Raw genomic sequence first — 13,318 nt, 5'->3', positions numbered from 1 at the left:
ATCAAATTACATTTAGATACTTCTTAAAGTAGAAAACTCACTTTAATCAGTTGAATCATAATAGCACATTTTATGACTCAGATCTTTTAATTTTGAATGATTATAGCTTATATGTTCATCTCCCGCTTATTATTGGAAGAAGAAAATGCTAATTTATGTGAATACTTTTGTAGTAAGTTGAAGAACAGGATTTACCTTGTCTTTTTGCTTATTATCTTAGAAGAGGGAGTTTGTTATTTTTTTTGAGACAATTGCATTAGGTATTCTTTTAATCCAAAGTTTTTACAGTAGAGCTGCTTTCCTTCATTTTGATTATGTTTCCTGATTTATAAACATTGGAACTATAGAAAGAAGCAATTGGAACTTTTTTTTAAATTGTAGTTAATAGTAAGATCTTAACGGGTATAGTAACTTAATTTATCATTTAATAGTAATATAGTATGAATTTTAGTCACTTTTTCCATAATTTCACTTTCCACTAATATGAAATAGCCAAAAGCTACTGAAAGCCAATAATTTTCACATCTTGTACAAGTGATTGCATTTCTAGACATTTTACTTATTGATATGCTTTTGACAGCCTAAATTTGCCATTCTCCCCATCCACGTAGGCAATCACAATGAAGGGAGAATTTTTTTTTTTAAAGATTTTATTTATTTATTAGAGAGAGTGCAAGCAAGAGAGCACAAGCAGGGGGAGCAGCAGATAGAGAGGGAGAAGCAGACTCCCCATTGAGCAGGGAACCCGACACAGGGCTTGATCCCAGGATCCCGAGATCCAGGATCCCAAGATCCTGACCTGAGCTGAAAGCAGACGCTTAACCCACTGAGCCACCCAGTTGCCCCTGAAGGGAGAATGTTTATTTGACAGAGAGAGACACAGCGAGAGAGAGAACACAAGCAGGGGGAGCGGAGCGGGAGAAGGAGAAGCAGGCTTCCCGCCGAGCAGGGGGCCCGATGCGGGGCTCCATCCCAGGACCCTGGGATCGTGACCTGAGCCGAAGGCAGACGCTTAACAACTGAGCCACCCAGGCGCCCCTGAAGAGAGAATGTTTAAAAGTGGGGTTGCCTTTTGTGAAATAGAAGGCTGAAAGAGACCCACTTTGGGTCTTTTCCTTTTATTTAAAGGTTTAGTTTCTAGTTGTACTCAAATTTTTAGCTCATGAGGATCTACCAGTAGCTTATTAAATTTTCTTATTAAGAAATGAATCCAATATGCAAAAACAAAAGCTTTTAACAAGTAGACACGCTGGCCTAACAAAACCCAAGTTGTGCTGTATTTGAGCTTATAAATATGTGACCTAAATGCCATGTAGTGGTCTGAGAGACTCAACACATGAGTAAGGGAGCAGAAACAGAAATAGAAAGGTCTAGAAGACTGTTAAAGTGGATGGAAGGGAAAGAGGAGGATCTGGTGATAATTGGTAAATTATTAAACAGTTTTGTTGCCTACATCTCTAAGTCTAGCAATGTAAAATATTTTAGAAAAAGTACCTAAGCTAGTTTAAGCAGTTGTCTGTTAGCCTGTGAGGCTTTTTATAGTATTTCTAATCTTTCTTGGTATTGTGATGATTTATTTACTTAAGAAATATTTGAATGCTTGTTATTTATGCTAGCTCTGAACAAAGGTACTAAGGATACAAAGAAAAAAAGTCATGCTTTTGGTCTTCCAAGAGTTTTGTCTAGTACTCTGAAAGAGCATCATAAGATCTTGATATATCTTCTGAATTATCCAAATTAAGTTATATTATGCTTAGTTGTTCTGTATATGGTGTGCATGACAGCCTTTTGGTTCAAATAAGTTGATTAATCTAGGCTATGGATTAAGGAGCATAGTTGACAATGAGGTAGAGTTTAATGAGCATTAGCTTTGGCATCAGATCTGGTATCTAATCTTGTTTATGCTACCTCTTATTGTGTGACCTTTGTAAATGTAAATGTAAGCCCAGTTTTCTTACCTGTGAAGTGGGAGTAATAGTTGCACTGTTGTTGGGAGGATTAAAGGGGATAAAGGATGTAATGCACCTAGTTCACTTCTTAGTAGTTTTTGTAAATGGTAGCTGCTTTTATTGTGCAAGTAAGCATGATTCCTTTCAGAAGCACTGTAAATTAAAATTAAAAGCTTGCCTACATAGTTGGAGACTTTCTCCATACGATAGCCTTCTAAACCAGTGATTCTGCACCTTTGTGACAGTTTTGGTATATAGCCTTTCTGCCTGGGGCTCCATAAGAGAATTAATCCCTGTAGGAAAAGAGTGACTACTCTCTCTCTCAGTCCTCCTAAGAATGTCATGTATCTGGTATCACCATTCTAGATGCATATGAGCAAAGGGAATTTATTATAATGGAGGCATCAGGGATTAATTCTTCTGACCTAGGCTGCTGGGACTGTATTATCACTATTTGAGAAGTGCTTCGAAATTCTTAAAATTTACAGAAACAAAAGTTGTTACAAAGCACACCTTCCTCTCTCTCTTAATGGGAGTAGGGGTTACTTACAAGGAATATAGTGTCTTCTGGCTGTTTGTTAATATTCCACAATAGAACTATTACCCTAATCAAGTGATTCTTAAACTTTTTCATTATAAAGATTGTTTTAGATGGGCATAGTGCCCTGAAAACCATCTGTTCCATACTCCGTCCCATATGGGACTGAACACTATCTCCTTAGAATGAATGGAATTAGTTTGTTTTTAATGTAATGAGCCAGTACCTGGTTTTTAGGTTTCAAAGTTTCATTGAACTGGATTTTGAAATCTAGTATGAAAGTTTCAAAACTAGTGTTTTTGGTATACCACTTCTTCAAGCCAAAAAATAAAAAATTTTTCTAGAGCCCAGGAACCTTGGGGAATGCTTTTTGTTATATACATCTTGGAGGTTAACATTGCATTTTAATGTATTAAAGACTGAGAAATTCTGCAGAAGAGAGAGAATTTTACTTACCACTAACCTTAACCAACTTTTTTGATCATCTAACATTTATTAATGTTGTCCTGTAGAATTAGTGTTCTTCGTAACACACTTTGGAAAACCTTAATCCCCTTTATTTTATATATGAGAAATGTTCTGGGTCGTATAGTTAAGTGATGGTGGCAGGCTTCAACTGGATTCCATCTCTACAATTATTATTCTACCGCTGATAGTTCCTTTTCTGCTATACCACCCTGTTTTTCATAAGTATTTGATTTATATTAGAAATAAAAGTAAAATTGTTGTCATGTGAGTATATATATAACAAGTGAGCCATCTGGCAGAAGTTTAAGAACATATTTTGAGAACTACAGCACTGACATATTTGCAGCCTCATTTAATTGGCCTTGTCATTGTAAATGGTTTACAGACCTTAGGGATAGACTTCATATGAGTTAGTATATTCCTGGGGGAAATCTGTAAATAGGATAGAAAGAACTAGTTAACTCTGTAAACATTCAGAGATAGGGAGGCTGATCAGTTTGTTCTATGCTTTTTGATTACCATTAATGTAGAACTTTTTACTAACTTTGTGTTTCTTATGTTTTAGAGTTAAATAAAGCTTGATGTTCCTAACAGAGTAAAGGAGCCAACTGAACGTTACCATCTCCCATTTATCCATTCCCTATGTTACACTTATTTGAAAAATGGATAAAGAAAGTACAAATGGGGATGTCAAAATCTGAGGAGAAAAATTGAAGTCTTTTGGGGATTAAAAGATTTATCAAAGGGGTGAAAAGAATGGTTATTGGGGATGTTTCTGAAGATATATTGGTAGATTAAGGAAGGAATTTTTGGCTCTTTTGGAATGTCTTTGTAAAACTGTGGAAAATAAGAATTTTTAAAACTACTAGCTGCATTTGACGGTTTCAGAAATTTGACTCCAGTTTTGAAGGAAGAATGGAAAGAGAAGTACTACACTCTCTATTACTTCTGAATAAAATTTGAAGGAGTGACTTATTAAAATATGTGAAGGAATATACACGAATTTCATTTTTTAATGAAGGTACATCCATATATGAAGTTGTCTCACTTGCTGAATTGAGAATTTAGTAGTATTGGCACTTTCAAGGGCTTAATCTTAGATCTGTTGTGGCTTTTACAAATTGTATTGCTAGCCTATACAATGCTAACTAAACTTCATGTATTTCTTATATCACATCGTATTTCTTAAATTATAGCAAATCATATTTCTTAAATTATTAACTTGACGGTGGTGATATTCTTTTCCCTTCATACCTTTTTACTATTTTTGGCAATACTTTCCTTTTCAACACATGGATTGTGACTATAAAATCTTACTCCCCAAATGTCTGTAAAGTAGAATCCGCTAATGGAAGTGTTGAATAATCAGTAAAATACCACGATTAAGGTATTTTTCCAGGGCTTAAATTTAGGATAGCTTATCAGGTTGGGCATTTGTCATTTTTCTGGTGTGTAGTTTCATTACTGTATAGAAATTAACTACCTGAAGAGTAGTTGATTAACACATGCTTTCTTATTTTCTGATGGAAAGGATGCCCTCTCTCTAAAACTTCAAGATGCTATTGATATTATGACTTTCTTCTTCTTTTTTTTTTTTTTTTATCACTGCAGGCTCAATGTCCAGACAAGTTATATATAATGGAGTAGATTAAAGGCATTATTTATAATTAGATATCTGTCTTGTCTTTTAAAAACCCACCCCACTTTATTGATAAAGAAGTGGAAAACACCCTGTTCTTATATAAAGCGTTATATAAAGTTAGATTGCTTCTAATGTCATATTTACATTTATATAATTATATTTGATTTTTATTAGACTCAAATTGAGATGAAGAAGCAAATGACCTTTCTTTGAGTATATATATTGCAAGCTATCCATAAATAATTTTTAAAATACATTGCAATGGAGGACAACTACAACATCCATACAGAATATTATATACTCTCTGGATATATTATATTCTCTGGATAGCAGAATTGAGCTGTCAATCAGTAGAGAATAAAGTCTAATTTGTTATTGCCAGATTATTATTTTAATCATGCTCATAACAGAAATGATGACTTAAATTGTAGATATGATGTTAAATTACATTAAGGTAATTAAACTCATTAAACTCTTTGTGAAATTCTTATGCATTTAAAAGACTATCCTATAGATTTATTTGTTAGGCAAGTCAATAGATATGTAAACTAGAAATTGAAATAAAAAAAAAACCTTTCTGCATCTTGCTTCTTTGTAGACACCTAAAAGGTAAGAGAGATTTCTGATTACCATTTCAATTTACTTTGAGACAGTCTTCTTAGGTTCAATAGAAACATCTGTTTCTAGATTATTTATTTTGCTGATACTGAGTTTTGCTACACTTTATTTCTAAGTTTTATTGCCTTGTCAAACTTTCATTGGTTAATAGAAATGACAAAGCAAGTAACTATCAACTGATTCATGTTTGAATGAAATTGAAGGAAAGAATTTCAGAATTCTACTTAAAACAGTGTTTATTTTAGCAGTTTGTCAAATATTTATTTGAAAAAAATGTTTGTTAATGAAAATAATATGACTTAAAAAAGTATAAAATTAGTTAAAACTCTGGATCCTGGAGACAAGCTGGTATTGAATTTCCTGCTCTACAGCTACTAGGTATATGATCTTGGGGGAGTTATTTCATTACTTTGTGCTATAGTTTAATCAGTAAAAATTTGATTATTTTAATATTGTATATGTCATAGTTAATGTGAGGATTGAATGAGGCAGTATATATAAGATGTATAATATATTACTTGCTGTATACTAAGCTCAATAAATGGTAAAAAAAAAAAAAAGGTCATGAATATTTTTAACTGATTTTATAAGTGAAAGTAGATTATTTGGCTGGCCCAGGGAGGAAGAGCATGTGACTCTTGATCTTGGGGTTGTGAGTTTGAGCCCCACGTTGGGTATAGAGATTACTTAAATAATTAAATTAAAAAAATAAATATTTTGTAGCTTCATCATTTGATTTTTAGTAAAAAAAAATGCAAGAGGGACATTTATGGCACTAATCTTTGTTTCTTATGGACATTTTTAAAGAACAAAATGAGCAGAATATTGTATTCCTTCTGCTTTACAGCAATAAGTTTACAGATAATTTAAATTATCAATTTAAATTGGAAGACCTTTTGGTTTTTTTCCACCTCTTCTATCATATGTTTGCTGTAGCCCAAAGTTAATTTCTACAACTAGTTATTTAACATAAACATAATTTAGTTTTTCTGTTTGCGGGTGAGAAGGTTTTCTCTTTTGATCTCACACGTACTTTCTCTATGTAGAGAACTATTTACCAAAGAAATTAAAAAACTTAAGACTATCACCAACTGATTGATATTAGTACAGAACATGACATAATGTTGTCATTTCCATTAGGATTAATTTTTAAAGAAAGATTGGTATAAACTTTTCATATTAGAAAATGTATATTTATATTTCTTAGTGGACATTCCATAGGTGTGTCGAATATGGTACCTTATTCAGAACCTGTTTATTTTTTACTTTATTTTAAAATAATTTTAGACTTAACCAAAAAGTTGCAAATTAGTTCATAGAATTCTCATATACTTCATCCAGTTTTCCTTAATGGTTGTATTTTATATAATCATAGAACAACTATAGAAATCAGGAATTAATACTAACCAATCTGTAAACTTTATTTGATTTTGACCATTGTCTACTCACTAAATGACCTTTTTCTGGTCCAGGATCTAATCTAGGATCTCATACTCTTGTCCTTAGTTGTCCTATCTCCTTAGTCTCCTTCAGCCTGGGATGCTTCTCTCTTTGCCTTTCACGACTTTGACACTTTTGAAGAGTACTAGCTTATTAGAATGTCCCTCAATTTGTGTGTCTGATGTTTCTCATGATCAGATTGGGATAATGCATTTTTGGCAAGGACACCACGGAAATAATGTTATGTCCTTATCAGTGCATTATATCAGGAGGTACGTGGTATTGATTTGTTCTGTTACTGGTGACATTATCTTAATCACTTGGTTAAGGAGGTGTCTGCCAAGTTTTTATACTCTTAAAATTACTCTTTTTGCCCTTAGAAATAGCAAGTATTTTGTGGGGAGATATTTTGAGACACTGTAAATATCTTGTTTCTCATCATATTTTCAATTTCTCATCATAATTTCCATTAATTTTAGCATCCACTAATGAATCTTGCTTGATCAGAATCTTTTGAATTTAATTCTGTAACATCTTTTTGTTGTTGATGTATTTCTTGTTATAGATGGAGAAATGTCTCAAAAGAATTAATATAAAGGCAGCACAATTAATAAAACGTCACTGTTTTTCTTTCTATAGTCTTTTCATCTGTTTCTAAATGCACTCATTAGGGATGTCGCACAACCCAAGATCCTGGAATAAAAAATGTCATAGAAAGATGATCCTTTCCCCCCCGCCAGTACCTTGTATATACTTCAGGGTATGCTGGCCACTATAAGAACAAAGCCAAATATTTCATACTAGCAAAATAAACAGGTGAAAAAGAGGTAAAAGTAATGGGCTGGGTTAGTTATGAAAAGAATTTACGAGAGCAATTTAGAAGGTTCTTAAAATAGACTTCTAAGGTTTTCTTTTCAAATCTAAAGGCCTTTTTCATTGAGAGGAGGCAGTGGAAAATATAAACGTTTTTGTGTTTAATCTTCTTGACCTTGAAGTTGCCTTTTTTATATGATATATATTTTTATGATTGCCTTTTATCTTTTATTCTGTAGTGGATTAACTACTTTAAAAAATGCATTGTGCATTGGCTTTATCTGTTTATTCTATAATGGATTAACTACTTTAAAAAATGCATTGTTCATTGTGTCTTTATCTGTTTTACTTCATCTTATACCTTAATCAGTGAATCATGAAGACACATTACTTGTCTTTTGTTCATCTGTTAACAAATACTTGATGTTTAAACCTAGTGGAGTAACTTGAATCCTAATAAGATTTTTGGATAGTATCTTTTCCAAAAGGATGAAGAGAAAATACAGTGGTAAATCTTGAAACTTGGTAGTTCTTGAAACATTCTAATAATTAGGGTTTTTCATTCTTACTACAACTTTCTTCTCTTTTAAGAAATTGCTTTCCATGGTAAGTGTCTACTCTCATAATGCTATACATTCCTTAAAGTTTCAGGCTTTCTTTCTTATTTTGGTGTTTTTGAAGTGCATCCTACTTGACAGTATATACAAGATTGTGGATTAGAAGTAATCTTTTCCTCCAGAGTCAATACAATACTATGGCTAACTAATTCTAAGGTAGCTGGTTCTGTTTGTTCATTCCTTTTGATTTTTGGCAAGATCTTTTCAAACTGAATATTTAAAATTGGGTGTTCTGGCAATATCTGATTTGTTTTCTTACTAATTTTGAATCTGGAAAAGAACATTAGAGAATCTATAATAGGTGTTATAATTTAGCTAAAATTTGTATCCTCTTAGGATACCCTTGAAGTTCTGCCAACCATATTGGAAAATTAATCGTAGAAACTGATAACCCCCAAGAGATCCTTGAAAGTAATACTTTTCGTAATTTTTATTTTCTTTAGGATTAGAAAGTTGAACTTTTTAGTGTCTACTTTAGATATCAGCCACTTGACAAAATTCTTCTTTTCTTACTTTTTGTTTCTTGATCAGTAGACTTCATTCACTTGTAAAACGTTTACTGACTTAAACTCACTGCACGAAGTAGCTCTATCTGGAGATAGGGACTCAAGGTTTCTGTTATGGTTGTTCTTTGATTTTCTTCTTACTGCCAGCTGGGGCTTTTCTGGGCACTTGGAGGGGTTTGTGAGAAATTCTTTTTCTTTATAGACGTGCCTTAGAACCAGTAAGAATGAGTGATAAAAGATGAGTAAAAAGAATATGTTATATCATGCTTCCAATTTAGCCTGGAATGTTTTGTTTTATAGGTAATTTATAAATCTGTAAATTAGCAAGTTCAATTTTAGTCAGTTATAATACAAGTGAATAGAAATAGCCTTTATAGAAACATATTGCCTCTTACTTCATTGCTTAAAAATGATTAGGCTTAGCTTTCTCTTTCTTCCGTATTAGAAATGCTTAAAGCTAATAAGCAGTATATGCTCACTAAATAATTTAGTGTTGAAAACAAATACTGCAAAGAGTCTAGTTTGCACATTTTGGGAGAATTTCTCAGAGTGGTATTTATATATAAAAAACTTAGATTTATTGTTTCTGATTGACTATAACTGGATCTTCAGTAAGAATCTTTAAAAATTTAAATATTATTGATAATACTCAAGTGATTTTATTGAGGTGTAGTGGATTAATAGACCTCCTAACATCCATTTGAGTTCCTTTGTGGCATTTCAGCACTGGTGATTTTGTTAGTTTTGTTTTGGAATTTATTCTCTGGTGGTTGAAATACAAGTTCTCCGGTGGAATGCTTATTTTTTTCATCTCTTTAAACATCACATAGAAGAATGCTGTCTATTAAAATAGAATTAAGTAAGGTCCTACTGGTGTCATTCTTAAGAGCCTTTATCAATAGTAGTCTCACAAAGGCTGCTCTTTCTTTTTGAATAATGATCTCATTTTGAAAGTGCCTCTACATTTTTCTTTATAAATGATACATTATCAAATCCACAGTCTCATAAATAATTAACTCCTGAAGCAAGAGATATACTGGCTCTCCTCAATGATTCAAAATAATTTCTATTTAAGGAAATCTGTGTATTCATTTTTTAGTATGAATATGTTGAATCCACAAGTTTTGGTATATCAGGCAAAATAAAGATGTTATTTCCTGAAAGTCATCTCACTTGGGAGAAGTTTGAGTGGATATACTTCTGCAGCCCTATAACCTATCCTAAGAACATTTATTTTTCTTTTTAATGGGTTTGTATTTTTAAATTATGACTTCCGCGAGGTATGGTAAATAAATCAAGGGTTTAGAGCTCCGACTGTAGGAGAAATTGTAAACTTAGCCTACTGTTAATCTGAGCAAGATATGCTTTGTTAGGAGTTGTTTTTCATTTTCAAAGTGAAGTGAGCCTGTAACTTAAAAAAAAATTTACTAGTTGTATTTCCTGTTCCCAAATGGAATGCTCCCTTTTTGCCTGTATTTTCAATCAGATGTACTATTACTACTGATTAGTATTCAAGAAATGAAGGAAAACTGGGAAATTTGGAAAGTCATATCTTTATAGTTTCTAAATTTACTTTTTAAAACTGTATCTTAAAGTAGTTAGGGTTTACTTAGATCTCATCAATTTGGAAATTTTTAATCTTAATGGTTTATATTAAAATACTAAACATGAAAAAGAATGATTTGTCAAGGAAATTGATTAGAAAAGACTAGAAGGTGATTTTTTTTTTTTAAAGATTTTATTTATTTATTTGAGAGAGAGAGTGAGAGAAAGAGCACAAGAGGGGGGAGAGTCAGAGGGAGAAGCAGACTCCCTGTTGAGCAGGAAGCCCGATGTGGGACTCGATCCCGGGACTCCAGGATCATGACCTGAGCCGAAGGCAGTCGCTTAACCAACTGAGCCACCCAGGCGCCCTAGAGGGTGATTTTTTTAATAATTAAAAAATACTTTTATAACACCTGTTTGCACAGTATACAGTAGTCCCTCCTTATCTATCTGGGTTACATTCCAGGATTCCCAGTGGTTATCTGAAACCGCGGGTAGTACTGAGCCCTGTATATACTGTCTTTTCCTGTACATAACATACCTATGATAAAGTTTAATTTATAAATTAGATACAGCAAGAGATTAACAATAATGAAATAGAACAATGATGACAATATACGGTAATAAAAGTTATGTGAATGTGGTCTCTCTTTCAAAATATCTTATTGTATGTACTCACCCTTCTACTTGTAATGATGTGAGATGATAAAATGCTTAGCGATGAGATGAAGTGAGGTGAACAGCACATGCGTTGTGACGTAGCATTAGGCTGCTGTTGACCTTCTGACAATGTGTCAGGGGATCATCTGCTTCCGGATCATGGTTGAACAGGGTAACTGGAACCAGGAGAGCAAAACCGTGGGAGGGTCTTGTAGGTACTAAGATGGGGGGTGGGGGCTGCTGTAGGTACAATGAATACATAAATAAGCTAGCTCTGATGTATTAATTCTAAGCCTTTCTCATCTGTTAAAAAGCCACCCCTTAAGAACTCCAGCTGTGGCATACTTTGTTAATCTATTTGGGATTATAGTGTTGTTTTTGGATTCTTGAAAATACCTAATTAGAGTACAGTCCTTGAGATATTTAGTATTCAGATCTTTTTCTAATTTGTACTCCTTTCCTCTCATCATCCCTCATATACCCTCTCAATGTGATTATACTGTAAAATACTGTTGTAAGCTAGTGCTCAAAAAGTATAGTCTTCAAAACTAAAAGACTTTAGGACTTAAAATCTATTGGAAAGTTAACATAAAAAAAATAGCTGCCACATAGGCTCGTAAAGTACTTTCGTAGATACTTATTTGATACCTCTTGCTAGATGGCAGTTTCACCCCCTTGACTTCTTTTCGATTTCTTTTTTCCCTTCTTTACATTTTGGAAATCACAGATTTGATGGTTAAATTCATAGGTTTTCTTTTCTTAGTCCAAACTGTTTTCATTTCTCACTTGTACAGAATTGAATATATTCCTAAAGCAGAAGGGTTAGCTTGTCTTTCTTCTTCAGGCTTTAAAAAAAAATTGAGTCTAAATGTTGTTAGGTAATGGAATAACGATTCCTTTTCAGCTGTTGGTTTATTTCCAAACTGGCTGGCAGAGCCAGGAGGAAGTGGAGGCCTTAAAACACTAACTTTGGTTGGTTGCTCCCTTCTTAGTGCTGAGACTATAACCTTTGTTGGTTGGTTGATAGAGAACAAGAGAGCACAATCCTCGTTCCACTAACAGGTAAGGAACCCTTCTGATAACCAGTTGGCGTGAGAGAAATTATTTGATAGCGTTTTTTTCTTAATTTATCCCCAAATATAACGTGTCCATGATATAGTATAGTGTGGCTGTATTCTATACAACAGGAATGTGCAGCCCCTTTCTATTTAGAGTGAGATCTGAAATTTAATAGGGATGTATTACTCTGTACCACAAAGTATAATTGATCTGTTTTCCACTATTAAAATTTATTCTGCAGTCCCTATAACTTTAAATACATATCTGCTTATCTTATTCTCCTTTCAGCTTTTCCTTGATCAGATGCTATGTGCTTTGAACTTCCTTCTCTTATTTACCTTATTCCTATAATAAAGCAAACTATTTTCCAGTATCTTTATCATCATCTATTATTTGGGTATATCTTACTGCTTTAATATCTGCATTGTAACCATTAATGATTTATTTCCTGGTCCTTCTTGACCCAAAACCAAATGATCATACATTTAAAAAAGATTTTTAGATTGTATTACCTACTATGTCCACTGCTCTGCCCTCCCACTTTTAAATATGAGTGCTTGAAGAATAAATCTTTTTCAGTGACAGTAGTCATAACTTGATAAAATTTAGGCTTAGCTTTGTATTGCTGTAATATGGGACTGTAGTCTGATTAATTCTTTAAATTACTGAACACTTAAAAATGAGAACAAATTCAGCTTCTTAGACGATTCCCAAAGTTTAGTAGTTTTTCTGTTAATATGCTTGATTATTCTGTTTCTCCTTTTTCAATCCATCTTCTTCTCTTTGACAGAAGAACTAACTGGGACTCCTCATTTGATATCTCTGAGGTCGAGTGCCTTTCCCTGTCCCTTTAAGACAACTGTGCTCTTGTTTCTAGTCATAATTTATCAGTTTTTGATTCGGTCTTCCACTCGAAGTTGGGTGGTTTGTCACAGAGTATGTTATGGCTTACACCAAGATAGGCCCCTTCTTAATAATTACTGAAGAATTAATCATTTGTGGTGACAGATTTCTAAAATTCAAATTAGAAAGGCACTAAAGAAAGTATCCCCAAAGGTAGCTCCTTTTTATCCTGAGGATAAGTCATTACAAACTCAAATGACCAGAGAATGTAATTTCTTAATAAGAATTTTTTCTTAAATCTATATTCAGCTCTCTATTTCAGTGCTTCTCTCCTACCAGAGGTGCAAGGAGTGATCCTAGAACCACAGATACAGCCAAGACCACGGAGAGCTTTTGACGTCAGGGGTCCACTTTCTCCACTGAACCCTTGGAGGCAGAATATCCAGCTACTGGAGAGAGTGGGAAAGGATAATAAACAAGTGGGTGCTTTCCATTATTTACTTGGGTTTATTTATAGATTGGAGTGTCCTTCCATTGCCCATTTAATTCTGTTGGTATACTCCTTGGGTTCATATAAGAACCAAGTGGGGCTGCAATCTGTTTGTTTTTTCTAAGAATGC

General features: G+C 33.4%; 1 long non-coding RNA gene across 1 annotated transcript in view; it reads left to right on the top strand.

Annotated features, from left to right (window-relative positions):
* Positions 1 to 12: 12 nt before the first annotated feature.
* The window catches only part of LOC115941929 (uncharacterized), a 39,605-nt gene continuing 26,299 nt past the window's right edge, over positions 13 to 13,318 (top strand). Inside the window, exon 1 of the long non-coding RNA XR_004076590.2 lies at positions 13 to 13,177. This is a non-coding gene — a long non-coding RNA (uncharacterized LOC115941929). The remainder of the gene's footprint in view (positions 13,178 to 13,318) is intronic.

The sequence above is a fragment of the Leptonychotes weddellii genome, chromosome 3, assembly GCF_054177405.1.
Source record: "Leptonychotes weddellii isolate Sample4059 chromosome 3, ASM5417740v2, whole genome shotgun sequence".
NCBI classification, from domain to species: Eukaryota; Metazoa; Chordata; class Mammalia; order Carnivora; family Phocidae; genus Leptonychotes; species Leptonychotes weddellii.
This window is presented reverse-complemented; position numbering and strand designations above follow the sequence as displayed.